The sequence below is a fragment of the Arachis ipaensis genome, chromosome B04, assembly GCF_000816755.2.
Source record: "Arachis ipaensis cultivar K30076 chromosome B04, Araip1.1, whole genome shotgun sequence".
In the NCBI taxonomy this organism is placed as follows: Eukaryota; Viridiplantae; Streptophyta; class Magnoliopsida; order Fabales; family Fabaceae; genus Arachis; species Arachis ipaensis.
This window is the reverse complement of record NC_029788.2, coordinates 31,335,623-31,345,293: the sequence shown is the minus strand read 5'-3', so window position 1 is coordinate 31,345,293 and position 9,671 is coordinate 31,335,623. Positions and strand designations below refer to the sequence as shown.

Below are 9,671 nucleotides of genomic sequence, written 5' to 3'. Positions count from 1 at the left end.
TTTCTTAATCCACCTCTATTCCTTTGTTTGAAATTTTATGCCCAAGGACAATCCCTTCAGTCACCATAAAGTGACATTTTTCCCAGTTTAAAATCAGGTTGGTCTCTTGGCATCTTTTCAGAACTAGTTTCAGGTGATCAAGACAGGAACTGAATGAGTCTCCATATACTGAGAAGTCATCCATGAAGACTTCCAGAAATTTTTCCACCATATCAGAGAAAATAGAGAGCATGCATCTCTGGAAGGTTGCAGGCGCATTACACAGCCCAAAAAGCATCCTTCTGTAAGCAAATACTCCATATGGACATGTGAATACTGTTTTCTCTTGATCCTGGAGATCTACTGCAATTTGGTTGTAGCCTGAATAGCCATCCAAAAAGCAGTAATAATTATGACCTGCTAGTCTTTCTAGCATCTGGTCTATGAATGGTAAAGGAAAATGATCCTTTCTGGTGGCTGTATTGAGCCTTCTGTAGTCAATACACATGCGCCACCCTGTAACTGTTCTTGTAGGAACCAGTTCATTCTTTTCATTATGAACCACTGTCATGCCTCCCTTTTTGGGAACAACTTGAACAGGGCTCACACAGGGGATATCAAAAATAGGATAAATAATCCCAGCCTCCAGTAATTTGGTGACCTCTTTCTGCACCACTTCCTTCATGGCTGGATTTAGCCGCCTCTGTGGTTGAACCACTGGATTAGCATTATCCTCCAATAAGATTTTATGCATGCATCTAGCTGGGCTTATGCCCTTAAAGTCACCTATGGACCACCCAAGAGCTGTCTTGTGTGTCCTTAGCACTTGAATCAGTGCTTCCTCTTCCTGTGGATTTAAAGCAGAGCTTATGATCACTGGAAAAGTGTCACCTTCTCCCAAAAATGCATATTTCAGGGATGGTGGTAATGGTTTGAGCTCGGGTTTAGGAGGTTTTTCCTCTTCCAGAGGAAATTTCAGAGGCTCTTTCATTTCCTCTGAATCCTCCAAATCAGGCTGAACATCTTTAAAGATGTTTTCCAACTCTGATTCGAGACTCTCAGCCATGTTGATCTCTTCTACTAAAGAGTCAATAAGATCAACTTTCATGCAGTCTTTTGATGTGTCTGGATGCTGCATGGCTTTGACAGCATTCAACTTAAACTCATCCTCATTGACTCTCAGGGTTATTTCCCCCTGTTGGACATCAATGAGAGTTCGTCCAGTTACTAGGAATGGTCTTCCTAGAATGAGAGTAGCACTCTTGTGTTCCTCCATTTCCAGCACCACAAAGTCGGTAGGAAAGGCGAATGGCCCAACCCTGACAATCATGTCTTCAATCACGCCTGATGGGTATTTAATGGAGCCATCAGCAAGTTGGAGACATATCCGGGTCGGTTTAACTTCTTCAGTTAAACCAAGCTTTCTGATGGTGGAAGCAGGTGTAACACCCTAACTTTTAGCACGTCATGATCGTACCAAAAGTAAGGAGTTACTAACCTGTTCTCCTTATTTACTATTTAATATTGAGCCTTTAGGTCGATATCGCGTTTCAGTTTATAAGAAAATACCAGAAAATTATTTTATAGTAATTCAAATCACACAATTATTAATAATAATAAATGCTATACAAATGAATTCAACATAAAACTCAAATATAATACCTATCCCTCTGGATAAAATAAAACTTAAAGCAACAAGGGCGAGGGAACTCTATAAAAATAACAGGAATCACAAGTAAATCTACTAGTCGTCTGCATCTTCTAACTGAATCTTCGAACCTGTGTCACTGAAAGGGTAGAAGATTTTGGGGTGAGAACAAACCACACGTTCTCAGTAGGGAATGGAAATGTCGTAAAAGTAATGAATTTAATGCAAATAATTAACTTACTTAGTAAAACTATTTTGTTAACTCTTTGGAAATACTTTTATTTCTACTTTAGATAAATAATTACTTTTCTTTAAATTTCTAAACTCAAAACAAAACTTTAAACATAAAACTAGTCACATTTTCTGTCTCTCAGCCACATAGTTAATCCTCAGTCAAATGTCAACTCATAATCACTTTAATACACTCACAAACAAATAGTGCAAGCAAGAGATTCAATTCAATGTACAAGCAAGTCACAACAAGACAAACAATACAATCACAAAGTAATAAAACAAGCAAGCACAATCAAATGCAAATGTGCAAACAACATGATGCATGTCTATCCCTAACGCAGGCCATAAGCTCATGTGTCGGTTGCCTACCCGCTCCCGACATTACCCGGGCACAAGTCCCAGATATGGCTTTCCAGATGCATCAGTGTGCTTATAAGTCGTACGGCTAGGCCGCATCAGTGTGACTTTCCAAATCAATAAGCGTACATCTGGAAAACAGTTCTCAGTGTGTGGGCGTCCCCACTTTACATTTGGCACTAAGGCCCAAACAATGTCACATCTGCTCTCCTGTGACAGACGCTTCATTAATTAATATATTTTCTTAAATCTTTGTTCTCTGCTCTCCTGTGTCAGAGATTCCTTTTCTTAAAAAAACAAACTCAAAACAACACTTAGAACAAAATCTCTTCTTACAAAATTGGATTTAAAACATTATGTTTTTCTTAATAAATCTAGTTTAAAAATAGAATACACCTTTTCTCAACTAAATACATCTCAAATAATTTAATTTTCCAAAACCAAATCTTTTAAAATAACTTTTCAAATAAAACCTCAGATTTTTATAAAATCTCGGCAGCACTTCCCCTAAAACTCGAGGTTAGCCACCCTTTTTTGGGTCCCAACTGAACCATTTTCAACCTCTTTTCAATCGAGAAATCAAATACATATTCATCAAATTCAGTCACAAACACAACTCAAACTCATTATTCAGTCATTTCAAATAATCATAAATTATTTACAAATACCCACTAGACTTCCATGGCATTCATAGTTTAAAAACAGTTAATTTCAAAACAAAATCCCCTACCTCCGTATGAAATCAAAATCAACGAAAGTTCTGGAAGACTTTCTGACCGAGCTACTGAAGAGGAAAGCGTCAGAAATTATCTGTGCCTCCTAGAACTCCAGTTGACCGAACTCAAGGGGCAGGAAAGCTACGTCACCGTCGACTTCCACCGATCAAAAGTAACGCCAATACGTAGAAGAGGAGAATACGAACACTTTTATCGGATTAAATTTTTTATTGGAGTTACGGATCGCAAGAAATCGAAACCAAAAGTTTTACGGTGCTATGGTTCCTCTCATTCTCTCTCATGGTTTTCTTTCTCTCTCGGTGCTTTCTTTCCTTTTCTTTCTTAACGCTGAAAGGGAGAAATGAGATGCTGAAGATGATGATTAATGAAAATTAGGAAGCTTAGATGTCGTTAGATTATACATATATAAACAAATATGTGTCATGAAAGGAATATCATTGGTTTTATAATATAGATGCATGCATGCATAAGCCATGTGTTGGCTTTTCTTAACTTTACTTTCTTAATGGCTTCGGTCATTAATAATAATAATAATAATAATAATAATATTATATATATATATATATATATATTTGAAATATTTTATTATAATAATAAAAATAATTTAAAATTTTTAATAGATTTTAAACTCAAATTATCATAAAATTTAATTTAATCTTTTAGAAAAATAATATTTTTTTAAATAAAGTAATATATTATTATTTAATTTTTTTAAAAATTTGGGGTGTCATATTCCATCCACCTTATAAAAATTTTCGTCCTCGAAAATTGATACCAAACAAAAAATATTTCATATCACTTCTTTTTTTTTTAAACCCATTTAAAGAAGAAGCAAAAATATCTCAGCATACATACATATATACAACTTTCAAATACTTTGATAGTCATATGGCATAAAGATACAAAGATAAAAGTGTGGTTGCAAGCGAAAGTAACAAGGGAGATTCGATGCAAAAGATAACATGGTTTAATCATGTGATGGTAAGGCAAGATAACGAAAGGTTATAAAACATGCATGGGGTTAAAACGACGTGCTTAACGTCTACACACTAATCTAATCTCAAGTCACTCAAAAAGATACAGGGTCTCAGAGAAAGGACAAGCAACTTGGACAAGGTTCACAAAGATTTCAAGGATTTACTTTGATGCATTAAACAAATCCAAATTACATCAAAGAATATATAAGTCAAGAAGAGGAGTTTAAGCAATACAAGGCAGATACTCAAGAAATTTAAGAAGACATATGCAATCAGGATCGAATGAGAAAACATATGAACGAGGAAACAGGGTTGGAGAATAATCAGTTAGCTCTCTTCAGGAAGGAAATCTCGAACTAGAACCTCAAGGCAAACCATGAAAGAACAGATACGTAACCGAGTAACATCAAGAAATTAACTCCTAACGTTCCCAAAAAACCCACGATTCACGTTACCTATTACTTCTATCTCGTCTATGATAATCCATTAGTGTTTTCATATACATGAATCATTAGTATTAAGTTGGCCAGACCTAATACCATGAGAGATGCAACAGTCGACTAACAGCATTAATCAATAGACAATCATGCATTTGAAACTCAAACTCTTGTCAGTGGGACAAGTCCTACTGCATGACAGACACTCAGAGTATGCAGTAAAGCATAGTCAGTCCATTCCCAAGGCTCTAACGGGAACGAACTGCTCTGATACCATAATGTAACACCCTAAATTTTAGCACGTCATGATCGTACCAAAAGTAAGGAGTTACTAACCTGTTCTCCTTATTTTCTATTTAATATTGAGCCTTTAGGTCGATATCGCATTTCAGTTTATAAGAAAATACCAGAAAATTATTTTGTAGTAATTCAAATCACACAATTATTAATAATAATAAATGCTATACAAATGAATTCAATATAAAACTCAAATACAATACCTATCCCTCTGGATAAAATAAAACTTAAAGCAACAAGGGCGAGGAAACTCTATAAAAATAACAGGAATCACAAGTAAATCTACTAGTCGTCTGCATCTTCTAATTGAATCTTCGAACCTGTGTCACTGAAAGGGTGGAAGATTTTGGGGTGAGAACAAACCACACGTTCTCAGTAGGGAATGGGAATGTCGTAAAAGTAATGAATTTAACGCAAATAATTAACTTACTTAGTAAAACTATTTTGTTAACTCTTTGGAAATACTTTTATTTCTACTTTAGATAAATAATTACTTTTCTTTAAATTTCTAAACTCAAAACAAAACTTTAAACATAAAACTAGTCACATTTTCTGTCTCTCAGCCACATAGTTAATCCTCAGTCAAATGTCAACTCGTAATCACTTTAATACACTCACAAACAAATAGTGCAAGCAAGAGATTCAATTCAATGTACAAGCAAGTCACAACAAGACAAACAATACAATCACAAAGTAACAAAACAAGCAAGCGCAATCAAATGCAAATGTGCAAACAACATGATGCATGTCTATCCCTAACGCAGGCCATGAGCTCATGTGTCGGTTGCCTACCCGCTCCCGACATTACCCGGGCACAAGTCCCAGATATGGCTTTCCAAATGCATCAGTGTGCTTATAAGTCGTACGGCTAGGCCGCATCAGTGTGACTTTCCAAATCAATAAGCGTACATCTGGAAAACAGTTCTCAGTGTGTGGGCGTCCCCACTTTACATTTGGCACTAAGGCCCAAACAATGTCACATCTGCTCTCCTGTGACAGACGCTTCATTAATTAATATATTTTCTTAAATCTTTGTTCTCTACTCTCCTGTGGCAGAGATTCCTTTTCTTAAAAAAACAAACTCAAAACAACACTTAGAACAAAATCTCTTCTTACAAAATTGGATTTAAAACATTATGTTTTTCTTAATAAATCTAGTTTAAAAATAGAATACACATTTTCTCAACTAAATACATCTCAAATAATTTAATTTTCCAAAACCAGATCTTTTAAAATAGCTTTTCAAATAAAACCTCAGATTTTTATAAAATCTCGGCAGCACTTCCCCTAAAACTCGGGGTTAGCCACCTTTTTTCGGGTCCCAACTGAACCATTTTCAACCTCTTTTCAATCGAGAAATCAAATACATATTCATCAAATTCAGTCACAAACACAACTCAAACTCATCATTCAGTCATTTCAAATCATCATAAATTATATACAAATACCCACTAGACTTCCATGGCATTCATAGTTTAAAAACAGTTAATTTCAAAACAAAATCCCCTACCTCCGTATAAAATCAAAATCAACGAAAGTTCTGGAAGACTTTCTGACCGAGCTGCTGAAGAAGAAAGCGTCAGAAATCATCTGTGCCTCCTAGAACTCCAGTTGACCGAACTCAAGGGGCAGGAGAGCTACGTCACCGTCGACTTCCACCGATCAAAAGTAACGCCAATACGTAGAAGAGGAGAATACGAACACTTTTATCGGATTAGATTTTTTATTGGAGTTACGCATAAAATCAAAACCAAAAATTTTACGGTGCTATGGTTCCTCTCGTTCTCTCTCACGGTTTTCTTTCTCTCTCGGTGCTTTCTTTCCTTTTCTTTCTTAACACTGAAAGGGAGAAATGAGATGCTGAAGATGATGATTAATGAAAATTAGGAAGCTTAGGTGTCGTTAGATTATACATATATAAACAAATATGTGTCATGAAAGGAATATCATTGGTTTTATAATATAGATGCATGCATGCGTAAGCCATGTGTTGGCTTTTCTTAACTTTACTTTCTTAATGGCTTCGGTCATTAATAATAATAATAATAATAATAATAATAATATATATATATATATATATATATTTGAAATATTTTATTATAATAATAAAAATAATTTAAAATTTTTAATAGATTTTAAACTCAAATTATCATAAAATTTAATTTAATCTTTTAGAAAAATAATATTTTTTTAAATAAAGTAATATATTATTATTTAATTTTTTTAAAAATTTGGGGTGTCATAGCAGGTATTAGCTTGATGCTTGTCCCTAGATCGCATAAAGCTGTCTTGGTGCAATTCCCTTCTAATGTGCATGGTATCAGAAAACTCCCAGGATCTTTAAGCTTTTCCGGAAAGCTTTTTAGAATGATTGCACTGCATTCTTCAGTGAGGAGAACTCTTTCAGTTTCTCTCCAATCCTTCTTATGACTCAAGATCTCTTTCATGAACTTGGCATAAGAAGGTATTTGCTCAAGTGCCTCTTCAAATAGAATCTTTATTTCAAGAGTCCTGAGATAATCTGCAAAGCGAGCAAATTGCTTATCTTGCTCCTCTTGGCGGAGTTTTTGAGGATAAGGTATCTTGACTTTATATTCTTCAACCTTAGTTGCTGTAAGTTTATTTCCTACAGAAGTGGTTAAAGAAGCCTTTTTAGATGGGTTGCCATCAGCACTTGTGTGTGTCTGATCCCTCACTGGCAATTGAGTGCCAGAGTTAGAAGCTGAAGTGGCGTTAGCCGCCAGCTTCTCATCTGTTCCTGGCATTTGAACGCCAGAACTGTGCTCCTTTTGGGCGTTCAACGCCAAATCCTTGCTTGTTTCTGGCGTTGAACGCCAGTTCTGTGCATGATCTGGGCGTTCAGCGCCAGCCTTCCACCAAATTTCTGGCGTTTTAGTGCCAGAATTATTTTTCCCTGGGTTCTTACTGTCCTCAGGTGGATTTTGGGTGGTTTGCTCATTTCTTGGCTTCTTGCTGCCTTGAGGTGGGGTATTTAATGTTTTCCTTCTTAATTGAACTGCTTGGCATTCTTCTGTTATTTGTTTTGACAGCTGCTGCTTTGTTTGCTTCAATTGTTCTTCCATATTTATATTAGCCATCCTTGTCTCTTGTAATCTATTTTTGAATTCGGCTAACTGCTGTGTTAGGAAATCCAATTGCTGATTGAATTCAGCAGCTTGTTCTACAGAACTGAATTCAGCAGTTACTATTTTGGCCTCTTCTTTCATGGAAGAGTCACTGTTTAGGTACAGGTGCTGATTTCTGGCAACTGTATCAATAAGCTCTTGAGCTTCTTCAATTGTCTTTCTCATGTGGATAGATCCACCAGCTGAGTAGTCTAGAGACATCTGAGCTCTTTCTGCAAGACCATAATAGAAGATGTCTAACTGAACCCACTCTGAAAACATTTCAGAGGGGCATTTTCGTAGCATCTCTCTGTATCTCTCCCAGGCATCATAGAGAGATTCATTATCTCCTTGTTTAAAGCCTTGGATGTCCAGCCTTAGCTGTGTCATCCTTTTTGGAGGAAAGTATTGATTCAGGAATTTTTCTGTCATCTGTTTCCATGTCCTTATGCTAGCCTTAGGCTGGTTATTCAACCACCTCTTGGCTTGGTCTTTTACAGCAAATGGAAACAGTAATAATCTGTAAACATCCTGATCTACTTCCTTATCATGTACTGTGTCAGCAATTTGCAAAAACTATGCCAGAAACTCTGTAGGTTCTTCTTGTGGAAGACCGAAATACTGGCAACTTTGCTGCACCATGATAATGAGCTGAAGATTCAACTCAAAGCTACAGACTCCAATGGAGGGTATGCGAATACTACTCCCATATGAAGCAGTAGAGGGGTTAGCATATGACCCCAGAGTCCTCCTGGACTGTTCATTTCCACTTAAATCCATGATGGAGAAAGGGAGATGATAAAAAATTTTATTTTTATTTATTTATTTACTAATTTAATTATTTCGAAAATAAAATAAATTAAAATAGAATAAATTAAAATAGAACAAATAAAAATAGGTGAAGATTTTCGAAAAAATGAGGAGAGAGAAAGTGGTTAGGAAGTTTTGAAAAAGATATGATTTGGAAAAGATTTTTAAAAAAAATATGAATTTTAAAAATAAGTTTCGAAAATTTGTTTTAAAATAGAGAGAAAAGATATTTTTGAATTTAAAGAGGAAAGAGAAAACCAATAAGATAGCACAAGATTTAAAATTTTTAGATCTAATACTCCTTGTTTTCAAAAATTTTGGAGGGAAAACACCAAGGAACACCAAACTTAAAAATTTTAAGATCAAGACACAAGGAAAACTCAAGAACACTTTGAAGACTCACAAGAACATGAAGAAAGAACACCAAACTTAAAATTTTTAGAAAACCAAAAAAAAATTTTCGAAAAACAAAGGAAAATCAACAAGAAGACACCAAACTTGAAGTTTGGCACGAGATTTAATAGAAAAATTATTTTTGAAAAAAATTTGAAAAGAAAATAAAAGACTCTGACCCAAAAGACAAAAATTTCCTAATCTAAGCAACAAGATTCACCGTCAATTGTTCAAAATCAAACAATCCCCGGCAACGGCGCCAAAAACTTGGTGCACGAATTATGAATAACACTTTTCACAACCCGTACCACTAACCAGCAAGTGCACTGGGTCGTCCAAGTAATACCTTACGTGAGTAAGGGTCGATCCCACGAAGATTGTTGGTTCGAAGCAAGCTATGGTTATCTTGCTATTCTTAGTCAGGATATTAATTTGTGGTTATCAATTGACTTGCAAATGAACAATGGAGCATGAATTTAAAAGTTACTTGTATGCAATAACGGAGATTATGTTGGAGTTTTGGAGATGCTTTGTCTTCTGAATCTCTGCTTTCCTCTGTCTTCTTGTTCACGCACGCACGTCCTCCTATGGCAAGCTGTGTGTTGGTGGATCACCGTTGTCAATGGCTACCATCCATCCTTCCAGTGAAAAGGGTCCAAGTGCGCTGTCACCGCACG

The 9,671-nt window shown here is 35.7% G+C and overlaps 1 long non-coding RNA gene across 1 annotated transcript; it reads right to left on the bottom strand.

Moving 5' to 3' along the window:
- Positions 1,567-3,379, bottom strand: LOC110270596. The gene is made up of 2 exons (XR_002360237.1): positions 2,949-3,379; positions 1,567-1,766 (listed from the first exon to the last, which is right to left on the bottom strand). It is a non-coding gene; the product is annotated as an uncharacterized LOC110270596 (long non-coding RNA).